The sequence below is a fragment of the Biomphalaria glabrata genome, chromosome 15, assembly GCF_947242115.1.
Source record: "Biomphalaria glabrata chromosome 15, xgBioGlab47.1, whole genome shotgun sequence".
Taxonomy (NCBI): Eukaryota; Metazoa; Mollusca; class Gastropoda; family Planorbidae; genus Biomphalaria; species Biomphalaria glabrata.
In genome coordinates, this window is record NC_074725.1 from 13,458,567 (window position 1) to 13,474,114 (window position 15,548).

General features: G+C 34.0%; 1 protein-coding gene across 6 annotated transcripts in view; it reads right to left on the minus strand.

Moving 5' to 3' along the window:
* The window catches only part of LOC106055685 (ATP-binding cassette sub-family C member 5-like), a 130,727-nt gene that overhangs the window by 50,508 nt on the left and 64,671 nt on the right, over positions 1 to 15,548 (minus strand). Inside the window, exon 2 of one of the 6 annotated variants that reach the window (XM_056012691.1) lies at positions 15,351 to 15,497. The exons of the other annotated variants lie outside the window; for them this stretch is intronic. The gene's annotated coding sequence lies outside the window, so the exon portion shown is untranslated. The remainder of the gene's footprint in view (positions 1 to 15,350; positions 15,498 to 15,548) is intronic. 6 annotated transcript variants of the gene reach the window in all.

Here is a 15,548-nt window from a genome sequence, read left to right on the forward strand (position 1 = left end):
AACACTTTGAACGTCGTGATTTAAAAAAAAAACATCTTATAAACTTTAAAGTATAATACTAATCAAAAGCATTGTCGTAAACATACGTATATAGTGCTTCTAGTAAAAATCTAGTATACGTCGATTCCTTATGCATACTAAACGATCACAACAAATTTCCGTAAGGATCAATAAAGCAGTCTTAGTCTTAGTCTTAGTCTTAAGGCTTTTATTTCTTATCAAGATCAACGCTAGTGTGAAGATATTTGGATGAATCTATAAAGGGACTGACAACAACGATCCCATAGATGACATGTCCAGTCACAAACGAAATCTTATTGGTTTGGTGGAGTTGTCGCATGATCTCGAGTTGGCCCCGCTACGAAGACCTTCAGAAATTACAATTATTATCTTGAACAGTGTAGCTATGCGTTGATTGGAATCAAAATGTAAAAGAATCAAAAAAGAAGGAGCAGAAAACAAGTCAGATAAAAAGCTTCTATTGCAGGAATCCTGTGCAAAACAAAAAAAAATGTAGTAAAATTATTAACCTTATGAGGACAGCATTTATGAATGAATAGGCTTAACGCCATAAGAATCACGAATACTAGGAAGAAAAAAAAATAGACTTAGTTGAACTACAAAGCGGCTTGGCTTAATGTTGGTGTCAAGTTGTGTATGTAGCCAGCTCTAAGATGCAGACATTCAAACAAGTGGACTTAATGTTGTGTCAAGTTGGGTATGTAGCCAGCTCTAAGATGCAGACAGTCAAACTAGGTTTCCAATTTTTTGAGACCTTGTGATAAAATTAAAGCTCCACTTTCAGACCTTGCTATGTATAGGGCAGATGATGTTGAGGTCATCTGTTTCTTTGGCTTACAGTTAACGAGCAGGGTGTCATGTGGCCAGCACAACAACCAGCTGCTTTTACTTTCCCCAACTAATGTCAGGTAGAGTTGAGTGGACTAGGGGCGCCCTAAAAATCCCGAAATTCAAAATTCCAGTCTTTACCGAGATTCTAACCCAGGACACAGGCTCGGAAGCCGCGCTCTATGACCTTGTGAGATGGACAGCTAAATAGTTTCTAAATCATCTAATAAATTATTCATATAGCTTGCATTATACATTATTAAACTTTACACAATGTTTTTGAGGACAGGTATGATTGGATGCCCATCATATAGAATACAATATTGTGGGCCGGATTGTATAGAAATCCCCGGGCCGATTTCAACAACATTCGGTCCGCCCCTTGACAGGCCCTTTACACGTTAATCTTAATATACTCTTCAAAATATAATGCACATATTGACATTATAACTATCAGTTATTACGTATGTTATACCACTGCCCAAGTCCGTAGAGGTATAACTAATTTGAACAATGGAAAACAAAATAAACAGATCATAAATGTAAATGTAAAAGTCGACTTCTGTTACTCCGAAACAAACATTCATCCAGCTGCCATTGTATTGTAGAGCTCCGGGAGACAATAGAATTTTTTTCTCACACATTCTTACATTTCGTTTCGTGATATCCGTTTCGAATGCATTCACAGCTTTTAAATCTCTCTATATCACTTGACAGTCAATCTCAAACTGTTGAAGAACGATCCCATTCTCTCCCATTCCAGTATTTTGTTTTATTCAAGTCTTTACATAAAAGTTGTCAATATAAATAGTTGTGTGGACCAATATACAAATGTTTTGACGATGTTTGACGTAGCTTACGGTTGTCTAGAAATTTGTCTGATAAATGGTGAGAAACCTATTTGAAAGTTTGACTCCAGAATCCACTGATAAGAACAGGTACGTTGGCAGATCCCGGTATAAAGATGTTGATACATATTAAAATGTCACCAGGAAACAAACTGCCGTTCAATACATAATGCACTTGAAAGTGGAAGTAGTACAAACAACAACAGGACACTTGTTGCCATTACCAGCAAATGAAAAGTGAAGGACTTTTTCGGTAGCATTTGGATACGGTTTCAATAAGTTTCCTTAAATATTATACATAGGAGCTTACTTTAATTTTGTTAAATGAACTCTCTGATAGACCATTAGGCCTACTCAAAACACTTTGTATTAATTAGTGACATAAAAAAATTAAATCAATTCACTCATTTCTCAATCGATTTATTTCTTGAAATGCTTCACAATAGCATGGGATCTTTCCTGTAAGTTTGCACAATCAGGTTCTTCTGCAGTGGCGAAGCTAGGGTAGAGGGAAGGGGAGGCCAAATATGAAAATCCCCCCCCCCCCCCCGGGACCAACTGGCACTTGTAGGTGCCCCCAAACGAGTTTCTGATTTTTTTTTTACAGTAAATTTTAAGAATGCCATGCTATTATGTAGATTAGTGACCATGTTGCATGTATTCCACACATTAGACATATATTTATTAAGTACATTATCTCATGTAATGATGACAAATGTCAAAATTCACAGGCCTCTAAAGAGGCCGAGCCCCCCACAGGCCCCTAAATACCATGCTACGCCACTTTTCTTCGATGCGCTAAATGTGCACGAATGTCTATTTATCTATTCAACTCTTTACTGAATAAAAGAAACATTCGAGGCGAATGTGGAAACACCAGGTGAAACCGTGTTTAAAGTAGCCAAATTTTATTTTAAGATGTAATATTAAAACTGTCAAACCAGAGTTTTCACTGTGCGGCCAATTAGCCGATTTCCAGGAAAATCGTTAGAGTCGTTTTCGAAATTCCCCCCCCCACACACACACACCTTATGTCCAGGCTTCACTCGGTGATGGGCCTACTTTTTGAACCCAAGACGAATTTTGCAAGCTAATAGGAAGAACATAACGAAATAGATTTCTTGTATTTTTTTTTTTAGAAAAGTTTATTTAAAAGTTGAATTCCGGTTTCTGATAAATCACCGGTAGACCTAGGCATGCGGAAAGATTTCCCACCCAGCAAGCCTAGTAGGGAAAAAATAAAAGCTTCCTGTTACAGAAACAAAAACCTTGATTTCGAGTTTTTTTTTGTGTTTTAAAAGGAGACGTGGAAAGTCTTTGGAGTTTTTAGAACATAGATGTAACAAAAAGATTTAACGACTATTTTTTTTTTACATATGATTTTACGAATGATTTTACGAATGAAAAAATTCAGAATAAATATTACGATGACTTTAACATGTTGAGAATCATTGTTTGAAATGTGCAGGTCAATCTTTGTTCAAGAAAAAACCAAGGCCTAAATACAAGTATTGCATTTTAATTTACAGACAAGATCTTTTTGGGCTAACGTTTTTTACATTCTTTTTGATCTAAACTGTACCGATAGATTCTTCTTGATATAGTCTGTCGAGCAGTCTGTACTGACATTGGTTTAGTCTGAAATACAGGCTCTATAGATTCTTCTTGGTCTAGTGACTCTAGTCTGTACCTATAGATTTTTGGTCTAGTCTGTGCCTCTACATTCTTCTTGGATTGTACCTAAAATTTATTGGTCTAGTATGTACCTATAAATTCTTTTTGGATTGTACCTATAGATTATTGGTCTAATCTGTATTGATAATTTCATCTTGCCTAGTCTGTACCGATAGTTTTATCTTGGTCTAGTCTGTTCCGATAGAATGTTTTTCTTGTAGGCCTAGTCTATATAACCATAGATTCTTGATCTAGTTTGTACCGATATACTTTGGGTCAAATCTGTACTGATAGACCTTTGCTTTTATCTAAATCTAGACTGTACAGACTACTTTTACTTTGAATAAACTATAGACAAATCTTATATTATAAATTACAGACGTTCTTTCAAAAGAGAAAAAGGTTTTAAAGCAGAGAGAGGGACAGACGGAGAGACATCGAGTATTCTTAAATCAGTTTGAGCATTTGAGACTTTTGAGATAATAACAATCTCAAGTATTTGATGTTGTTCTTTTATATTGATGGATCGAGTAGTCAAGTTTGTTTGTTCTATTTGTTGTTGTTGTTGGTTTTTTTTTGTTTTTTTTTTTTGTGTTTCAACAACGCAACAAGTGGCTTTTTGTTTTTGTTTGAATAGGACGCCATGTTTATCTACTTTGTTTTCACAAAGCATGTCACGTGACGAGAGTTTATTTTGGGGCCAACAACCATTGGACAAAACCAAATTGCATGTATCTTATTCCATCCCATCAATGGAGTCAATAACTTGCGTATGAGCCAATAATGATTTTACATTAAGTTTTCCAAAATATTTAGCAGAAGTAAGTATACATTTGAGCCCCTGCGATCTAAAGGGCAGATGATGTAAAGGTCATCTGTTTCTATGGCCGGCAAAGGTGGCATGTGACCAACTGATGTTAGGTGGCCACTATAGTCGTGTGTACTGAACTCCAAGTCTTCACTTATATTCGACCCAAGAGTCCAAGACCCAAGTAATTTACCACTCAAGTGCGAGTTTTCAACAAACAAAAAAAAGGGTTTTAATCATAAACTTTAAACAGAATATTTCATTCAAATAGTTGGGGTACAGTATACGTAGATCTAGACTTTGTACAACAAATCAACAGTGTGGCAATGCCACCAAGGATGACTATTCTAGAACCGCTGCTCTGAGGAATTGAGCCTTTCTCTCTGCTGGTATCCCAAGCATATATTGTTTTCCTGCAATGTCATGATCTGTGAGGCTAGAATGGTTGGCACAGGTCACGAATCAATGGGCGGAAATTGCCAGTTGCAAGCCGCATTAGTTGTTACAATTACACTTCAGAATAGCGCTCAACTTCTAACTTTAAACCGAAATGATAGGTCTAAAGAGTGTGATTAAATCACGTGACCTATGTCAATAGTCAGAACTTCGTGACAGGCTATGACGTTTCTTGGTAATTTGAAAAAAAAAAAAAACCAACACTGGTTCAATGTCAAGTTGGTCAATACCTGTTCTGTTTTACCTGTCTGAATTATAATTTATCTCTATTTGATATAACTTGGTAGTATTATCTGTGTGTATTATAATCGGTTGTATAAGCTGTGTGTATTATAACTTGATTGGTTGTATTATCTGTGTGTACAATAACTTGTGTATGTCTCTGAGACCTGGGTGCTCTATCGAAGGCATCTAAGGCTCCTCAAACACTTCCATCAAAAGAACCTTTGCTCCATAATGGGTATACGTTGGCAAGATTACAACTGCTGGAGGCCGGTGTGGACATTATAGAAGTATTAATTACTATTCGACAGCTTCGTCGGGTCGGAAACTTATCTCGCATTGGGGATGACCGCACGCCAAAGGCGATCTTCTATGGTAAGCTTATAGGAGGGCGGCATAACGGAGGGGCACCCACCCGAAGGGTTATAAAGATCAGCTCAGGCGCCATTTCGCCTTCATTGTCATAATGGAAAGTAGCTTGTACTGAAAAGTACAGTTGGAATGCTCTCACAAACGCCGTGGGACACATATTTTAGATCCAATGAAAAACACTTACAGGCGCAAAAGTCGTAAACAAGACTTTAATAGACCCCCAGCGGACAACGACCTTTGACTGCAAAAATGAATAAATTTGCATGTCGCCAATGTGGGTCTGCATAGTCTTGTGGAACACTGAACTTTTCCTTAATCTTCGAAATCGAAGACATTGCCATTATTAGTATTATAACTTGGCTGTATTAGCGTGAGCTCTTTAGCTGTCTGTATTATAACGTTAGCCTACCTACTTTTGGTCAGTTCAAATTCACATACAAAAAGTCGGCCAATTCTTGCCCGCAAAGCAATGTTCTCCTAAAACCCTGAATCCTAGAATTCTTTTAAGAAGTGTTTGATGACAACACCAAGTGACACACAATATCTTAATTTAGTGATATGTTCTAAGACACACGAAGTGACATACAATCATTTTATTTAGTGATATTTTCTAAGACACACCAAGTGACACACAATGTTCTAAGACACACCAAGTGACACACAATGTTCTAAGACACACCAAGTGACATATAATAACTGTCACCACCTCAAAGTTGGTGCCATAGAGTAGAAACCCTAATTCTGTATTGTGTATGTTAATTCCATATTGTGAATCTTATTCACAACCCATGTTGCACTAAGGTGAACACTTTTGACCTTAGGTGAACCAGAGAGTTAAAGGCAGTCAGTCCACATAGAGATCTTGTAGCAAGCACTTGTATTGAGTCACTTAAGATATAAGCAGTAGAGTTAGATGTTTAAAGTAGCTGGTTATAGAATAAGTACTAAGTTGTGATATTCGTATATTACTGTTGGATTAATACTGACCATTCCTGGGTCGAATTGTATGGTGTATTCACTATGTGGTGTTATATTAAACTTATTGTATCTGCTACACCCAGCGTCATTTCATTATTCTGTGATTTGTAACAAGAACCCAATGTCACCACCACGCCTACATTGATAACCACAGCCACATTCATAACATATAAAATAATACGGTGACATTTATAAAATAACACGGTGACATTCTTGGTGTCAGAAGCGGCCGAAAACGACATTTATGACAGCATTGTTCAAAGTCACTTTAACATGATATGCTGAGACAACCTGCGTGGACGAAACTAGACAACCCTGATCTTACAACCTGTGTGGGTGAAACTAGACAACCCTGATTTTACAGCCTGTGTGGGTGAAACTAGACAACCGTGATACTACAACCGGTGTGGGTGAAAATCTAGTACTACAAGTCATTCAAGTCATCGTTTGAAGACAGCTGATATATGGTCAGTCGAAGTAGCTGACATATTCAAGAATCATCTACATCGAGTGCTCGTCATAATTCTAATGACACACTCCTATTGTCGCTGTCTAACAGCACAGTTAATAAGAGAGCGCTCTCACTCTTAGACCTCTCTTGTCGTCACTACCTAAGGTGTTTTTTAGTTATTTATATTTGTTTCAGCAACTGTACGAAACAGTGGATTACCTATCAAGCACATGAATTATTTATTGGATTACTTATGAACTGTACCATTGTGCTGTGGATTTAACAAGTGGATTACTTATGAACTGTACCATTGTGCTGTGGATTTAGCAAGTGAATTACTTATGAACTGTACCGTTGTACTGTGGATTTAACAAGTGGATTACTTATGAACTGTAACATTGTACTGTGGATTTAACAAGTGGATTACTTATGAACTGTACCATTGTGCTGTGGATTTAACAAGTGGATTACTTATAAACTGTACCGTTGTGCTGCGGATTTAGCAAGTGGATTACGTATGAACTGTACCGTGGACATAATTTATGTGGAGCATCACCGGAACTTTATGTACAAGTCAAGCATCAAGTGAATATTTAAGGGAAGTAACTTTAATTACCCTTAGTATTATCAGTATTGATTAGTTCTCTTGAACTACACCACAATTTTTTTTCATTGTCTACATTTGCATTTATATATACACCTGACCTTTAGGGACTAAATTTAATTATCTATTGAGTCTGAGCATTTATATTTTTTTTCAAGTAAGCATCCAGGTATTGGTAGGGACTCTTTAGATAAAGTAAATACTTGATCGTATAGCTGTATTAGTCAAGTTTGTATTTCGTCAAGTATCTATCATATTGTTAAACTCTTGTATTGATATTGTCTTGTTTACATCTGTTGAATTTTCTTTTGCGTCATAGTTATTTCTCATTGTAATTCTTTTGTCTACTATTTCTACTATTTTGTAATGTCTCTTTAAAGCAGACTGTTTAGTATCTATAGTGTATTTATGTTTGTCTAATCACTTATTAATATATATATTTATTTTACTTCTTATTTCAACCTATTTTTTATTATTATCAACACTACACTACACACTTGATACACTATGGGATATATTTTGATTTGAGATTGTGACAAGATTGATTATATATAATATATACTTTGAGCACATTGAACTATTTTGATAATATTGATACATTGATCACTATTTATCAGACTAATAAGGCTCACATGATTGTGAAGTATTTATTGCAAGTGGAGATACTAAAAATACATAATCACATAATTGATCAGTAAAGTATTACATTACGAACTAGACAAAGTACCAAGAATAACTTAAGATACCTCATAACCTCAATTGTTTCGCACAAAATATATATCTACTATTACCTGCAATTACTATTTGAGCTATAATAATTATTTATCGTACAATATTCATTTACAACTACCTAGTGTACACATATCTATTAATTAACTATATTACTAATTTGAATCTTTGAAAATGGCTGAGTATGAAAAACTAATAGAGATAGTGGATAAACTAAAGTTAAAAGAAGATGATAGAGCTGCATTCATTAAAATTGAAATAGATAGAATTAGATTAGAAAAAGACAAGCAACGGGAAGAGAGGCTACATGAAAGAAGACTGAGAGAGAAAGAACAAAAAAACTTAGAGAAAGAAAAAGAACGCCAGCATGAAATAAAATTAAAAGAACATGAAGAAAAAATGGCCAAGCTAGCAAAAGAAAATAAAGACAATTCAGCAAGTCAAACTTCATCTCATCATCAGTATCATAGCAAATTTAGGAACTTTGACCCAAAAGAAGACACATTGGAAAATTTCATTATTCAATTTGAATACATCTGTCAAACAGCAAATATGAATACTGCACAAATGGCTCAACAACTTCTAGCTAACCTAAGAGGTGAACCACTAAACATCATCGACACACTAACTATGGAGCAAAGAAAAGACTACAACACAGTAAAACAAAGACTAATTGAACATTTTGGCAAAACGGAGGAGCACTATCGAAAACTTTTTAGGGAAATAAAACTAGCAAAGAATACAGATTTAAAAAGAACAATACATGACATGCGCCAGAACATGACAAAGTGGCTACAACTCGCAAACTGTAACTTAGAAGACCCCAAACAGATCTTAGATTTTTTTCTCATTGAGAATGTGCTAATTAATGTTACAGATGCAGCATTCTCATTCCTGAAGGAGAGAAAAATAAAAAATGAAGCTGAATTGATATCAAACTTAACAACATACAAGGACTCCCACCCAAACATCACCATTGACAAAAGGGAATTGTATAATGTAGCTGCAACAGTGACAGAAAACCATCCAAGAACTACAAATAAATTTAAATATGCCAAGAGCATACAATGTTTTTTCTGTGGCATATTGGGTCACACCAAAGCAGAGTGCAGAAAGAGAATGGCATCAGAAAAACAGCAATATGTAAATAGAAACCATAAATATGGAAGAGATAACAGAACTTTCCAGAGCTTCAGTCCTAACTATAATAGATCCTATCAACAACAATATAACAGAAGAACATGGCAAAGCTACAGTCCAACTAACAGTAGATCACATCAAACAAACAGAAGATGGCAAAACAACAGAATGTCTGGAAGAGACCAATTTCAAGATAGACAACATACTTATCACAATAACAATCATACCAGACAAAACATAGCAGCTGTAGCAACTGAAACACCAATAGAATATGAAACAGTAGCATATATACAGACAAAGGTAGCCAAATTAAAAGTGTATCCTGCCTATGTGGATGGCATTAAGGTATATGCATTACGTGACAGCGGCTGCACCTCAATCATTGTAAAGAAATCACTAGTAAAACCTGAACAGATACTTGAAGACAAGGTCACACTGACATATGCGAATAAAGACTTATGGGAAGAATGTGAAACAGCATTAGTTTTCATTGAATCACCATGGTTCACTGGTCAATACAAAGCCATAGTAATGAACAACCCAGCTGAAGAACTAATTATAGGGAACATAGAGAATATAGTTGAACTATCAGAAGAAGCCTTAGTAAAATGGGCTAATAGTGTCAATCAAGAAAACATTGAGTTAGCATCAACTACTAATTCACATGAGTACAACAATGTCAGTATACATGAAGGAACTAAAGATAATCAGTCAATTACAAATAAAATAGATGTAGAATGTCAAACTCATTTGCTAACAGAAGCATCTAAACTAAATAAAGATTGCCAAACAATTAACACACAAACAAATGATAGTGAAATACAAACAGATGAAATACAAATAGATGATAAAGATAAAGCTGAAAAACAAGAAATACAAAATGACATTAACACTAGCTCACCTAAAGTAATAATAACAGAGGAAATATTAGCCTTGACATTTAAAAATAGCAAACAGATAGAAGTATATGATCTAGAAGTCAATTATCAGGATGTTGTGTGCATAGTTGATGAAGAATCCACAATCACTTTTGTAGAGCCCAATTTAGTAGAAAAAGAAGATTATTTGAATGATATAGCCATTGTAACCTTACCAAACTCTAGAAAGATAGAATGTAAAACTGCCATTGCTGAAATCAAATCACCATTTATTAAAGGGAAAATAAAAGTTGTAGTACTTGAAAATACTATCAGTCCAGTAATTATTGGATCTTATCCAAAAGTTAAAGTGCATCAAAAGCCAGTAATACATAAAACAATATGGTTTTATGACCTGTCTGATTCTGATTTTCAGAAAGAAATTTTTCAAATAGTACAAGATATAACTTGTGATTTTGGATATAAAAAAGTTTGGAAACATCCAGAACTTGGAGAGTCAATGTGGGTACAAATAAAAAACTTTGGCCATTACAAAGAGTTATTACATAAAATATACGGAACACCAATTAAGGGACTCACAATTAATATCAGTGTTGTTGACTTAATACATCGCATCTGGTAAACATTGAGCATTATGTTGTAAATATTGAGCATTATTTTGTAAACAATGAGTACTATTTTTAAACATTGAACTAGAAACCATTTTTTTAAACTCTATTCGTAAACAAACTTTGGAATTTGATTACTATATTGTAACCAACAACTTTTTTTCACATTCTTTTGTCAACAAGAATAACATTTTTGTACTCAACAATGTAAACAAATATTGAATTTTTTTCCCAACTTATTCAGTACCTAGCTTAATTTTTCCATACAATGTAAACATTATTTTTTCTCATTGTATTGAGAACAACTTGGACAAAATTTTTCTACAGCTATTGTAAACAAGATTGGAATTTTTTACTATGTCATTTATCACAATTATATAACTTAGTCACATTTTTCAATACTATCGAAAAAGGAGATTGATTCATAATGTAACTTATTTATTTAATGTCAATTAGTGTAATCAAATATTGACATACACTTGTATTTTTTTGAAAACATTTTTGTCAAACTATTCTTATGGACTATATTTTTTGTAACAATCATTGATGTCAACAAGAAGATCCTTGTAACACACACTTTTTGATATTTCAAGTGCTGAAAGAGACACTTGATATTATTTTTAAATTGGACTTACACATTTTTTCACAACAGATTAAAATAAATACAACTAAACCATTATGATGTTATGCTTGTATATATATGCTTGAACAAAATAATGTAAACTCAAAGATTGTATCACAACTGACACATTTTCTCAGTTGAATTTTTTTTGACAAAAGAATTTTTTGAACTTTGTACTCAATAATTATTTGATAAACATAATGTAATATTAAACTTTTGCCATTACTAGCTACAAATTATTTGAACTGTCATATGGAGAAATACTTAATTGAAACATAAGGTGCATGCAACAAGCACTATGAAAGATATTTATTTTGATTTGATGTTCATACTTTTGAGCAAATATTTTGATACTTGAATTATACATATTTACTTGTGTAATATTAATGCACAACAATTTTTTATGGAGATGTCAAACCTCATATTGAAGTAAACAGGTACATTGAATTTGTAACAATGATCATTAATCAATTTGATGTTGAATTTTGACACATATTTTGAATTTTTCTATACTTATCACTTACATATTGAAACTTACTTGTAACATTTTCTACATGATTTGTACATATTGTACTATTGGTGTCAAAAAACCAGACTTCTAACATTGCTATAGTGTCAAAGATTTTTTATAAATAGATATTGTGAATAAAAACTTGTATTAATTTTTCACATTGTGACATAGGAGATTGTCATTGAAATTTTTGTCACACTTTGCACATATTATTATGAAGAAGACTTGTAAATATTGAACACATTTGAATATTGATGTATATATTAGAACTACATGTAAAGAATTATTTGGGATGTTAAATATTTGACTCAGAGAATTATTTGAATTGCCTTACAAGAATATGATGGATTAGAGAATTTTGCCCTTGTATGAATTTTTTTGATTCAGCAAATATTTTGTGTAACACCGTCATATTATATATTTTATTGCAAGTTTGTAGTTCTATTTGAACTCTGCAATTGTACATTTCATAGACCCCAAGAATTCCAATTGATCCTACTTATGATAATTATGTCGTCAAGCTGAAAAAAATTTCTTCAAAATTTTTTTCAAAAGGGGGGTGATAGGTAATGTCACCACCTCAAAGTTGGTGCCATAGAGTAGAAACCCTAATTCTGTATTGTGTATGTTAATTCCATATTGTGAATCTTATTCACAACCCATGTTGCACTAAGGTGAACACTTTTGACCTTAGGTGAACCAGAGAGTTAAAGGCAGTCAGTCCACATAGAGATCTTGTAGCAAGCACTTGTATTGAGTCACTTAAGATATAAGCAGTAGAGTTAGATGTTTAAAGTAGTTGGTTATAGAATAAGTACTAAGTTGTGATATTCGTATATTACTGTTGGATTAATACTGACCATTCCTGGGTCGAATTGTATGGTGTATTCACTATGTGGTGTTATATTAAACTTATTGTATCTGCTACACCCAGCGTCATTTCATTATTCTGTGATTTGTAACAAGAACCCAATGTCACCACCACGCCTACATTGATAACCACAGCCACATTCATAACATATAAAATAATACGGTGACATTTATAAAATAACACGGTGACAATAACTTAATTTAGTGATAAGTTCTAAGACACACGAAGTGACATACAATGACTTAAAAAATAAAGTGATATGTTCTATGACAACGCTAGGTGGCATGTTATAAGACAAAACGAGACTTTTTCTTTGAGACACACTAAGCAATGGCTAAGACTGCTTTCTTTACGTAGAACATGTGCTGACTATTCTCTACGATCCCTCGTGCAGTGAACTGCAGATTGAGGTTGTTGTTGTTGTCGTTAATTGTTATTGTTAGTTTTTGTCCTTGCTGTTAGTTGTTGCTGTTTTTGTTGTTGTTGTTAGTTGTTGTTGTTGCTATTAATTGTTGTTGTTGTTGTTAGTTGTTGTTGTTAATTGTTATTATTTTTGTTGTTGTTAGTTGCTGTTGTTAATTGTTATTATTTTTGTTGTTGTTAGTTGTTGTTTTTAATTGTTATTATTTTTGTTGATGTTGATAATTGTTGTTGTTTTTGTGTACGTAATGCACGTCTACGGCTTGCATACAATTTACAAACGAAACTATTCCAGATTCACTGTGCAGCCCTGTGCTAAGTGTGTCTCATATAATATGTACACCTACGCCATTATGAAAAATCATTTCGTTCAACAGAGATTTAAAAAAAATAAAACGGTCTTTTCCTAATCCCACAGGCTACATTCTGAAAGCTCCCATCAATGTCCAGATCCGGGGTCAAAGGTTGATAGTTTGTATATATTTTTGTATAACAAACGAAAACAAAACTTCTTTCATTCTAAACTATTCAGTCTTTTCATAAAACTTTCCATAAATACTGTTCAACTAGACAAAGTATTCTCTCAATTGGCGACTTACACAAGCCGATGGGGACATTACTGCTATCAACTTCATTTTGGAGATTGTAGCCAACTAGGAATGAAAAAAAAAATGTAAACCTCTCAAACGTTCTATCAAAGTGACGGATATCCAAGTATTCACCTACATATTCTCCCTATAGTGAGACTAATACAAATGTTAGCCTATAATTTCTATTAACGCAAGTTTTTCAATCGTGTCCAGCCATTAAATCTGCCCACCAAATACTTACCGTTTCAATTTTTTTTTTGGTTTCCCAAATCTCAGACCTCCCTCACCCACTGTCCTTCCCCTCTGAAAAACAATCCGTTGTACTCTCGGGTTAAAAATGTTAATGAAAACCATGACAAGGCAATCTCGCTCGATTCATTCAAACACACCGAGAGTATTGTTAGAGGAAGAGATTTGATGAAATGACGTCATCAGTTCTGCCGTGCTTCAACTAGAAACAGCTGACGAGAATTATTTCCTCGAAGGATTGTACTCCATGGAAAGAAAACAAAGCTAGAAAAACATTTTTAAACAAGGTTACGAAGACAGTTTTTGTGAAAACACAAACTCAAAATCGGCAACCTGAAGTGGTCCACCCAGGCAGATAAAAAGACAGGTTTCAATATTTTCAGAAAGAATATCAGAATGAAATTCTATCAAAGGCTGATGACAGAGAAGAATGGAGAAAGAAGGTTGACCGATCTAATGTGGTGCCCCAATGGTCCAACAGACCAAAGGATAGGTGAAAGTGAAGGTGAAGTTAGATGTGAACCTGGCCTAAGTGATGTCATAAAATGACTATCTAATTGTTTGGTAAAGTGTCAATCTCTTATTCAAAGACTCAAGAAAAAGAAACATTTCCGTAAAGAAAAATAATTTTTTTTTAAAACTTTAGTTACGTGTTTTATGTCAATACGGTCTCACTTCAGTTCACGTGATATTATGAAAAACTACTTATTAATTGTTGTTTTAAATTATGTTCCACTTACATGCATAATAAATAGATTTGTTTCTATTAAAAAAAAAAGTAAAAAAAAATTTGTAAATTGTAAATATGGCAGAACTTGTTTCCACAGTGTCTGGCCAACGAGCTAGTAATTCTCTCCTCAACGAGATACATCAACGGTCAATTTTTTAGGAAAATAGTTAGAGCTGTTTACGACAGCACAGGCTTAGGTTCCACACAGAAGGTTTTTCCATGAAGGTACGAATTGACTAGAGGTATTGTAAAAAGGATCAATTGATCAACAAGCTCGTACCGGCCCGTCTTAACTGTTATTGTTTGACAATACCTCTAGTCAGGTTAGAACTTCATGGAAGCTGGAACAGGAACCTGGACGCGGAGTATTAGTTTCATTAGTTATTAAGAGAAAAAAAAACAACAATCGTTTTCTATAAGTTGTAGAACAGAGGTATTGTCTTTTTAAAAAAAATATTTGTAATGTTTTTCTTGTTAAACATTATGCATACAAAATACATGCATAGCATTTTTTCAATGGAATGGGTTGCCTGAATCAGACGGGAAACCTACGACTTAGCTGATTAACATGCATGACTAGACTGACACATGAAATGCGTAGGACGTAATTCTCTATTCTACTGAATTAACGTCTGTAATTTATAAGATAAGGGAGTCACTAAAACAAAAAGTATTAACCGACAAGCTTGTATCTTAATTCCTACGTAATGAATGATTACAAAAATTGTTACAACACTCACGTCTGATAGGGATAACCTGAAAACGTTAACTTAAATTTTGAGCCGGAAGAATAGAGTCTAGAGCTGATAGGACGTCGAGGTCACATTTGACCTACTGAAGAATCGAAACCAATGTTCCATTACATAGTAAGAAAGTAGAAACAAAACCTGCAAAAAATAATGCAGTACAACAAGATATAAAACTGTTATAACTGTTTC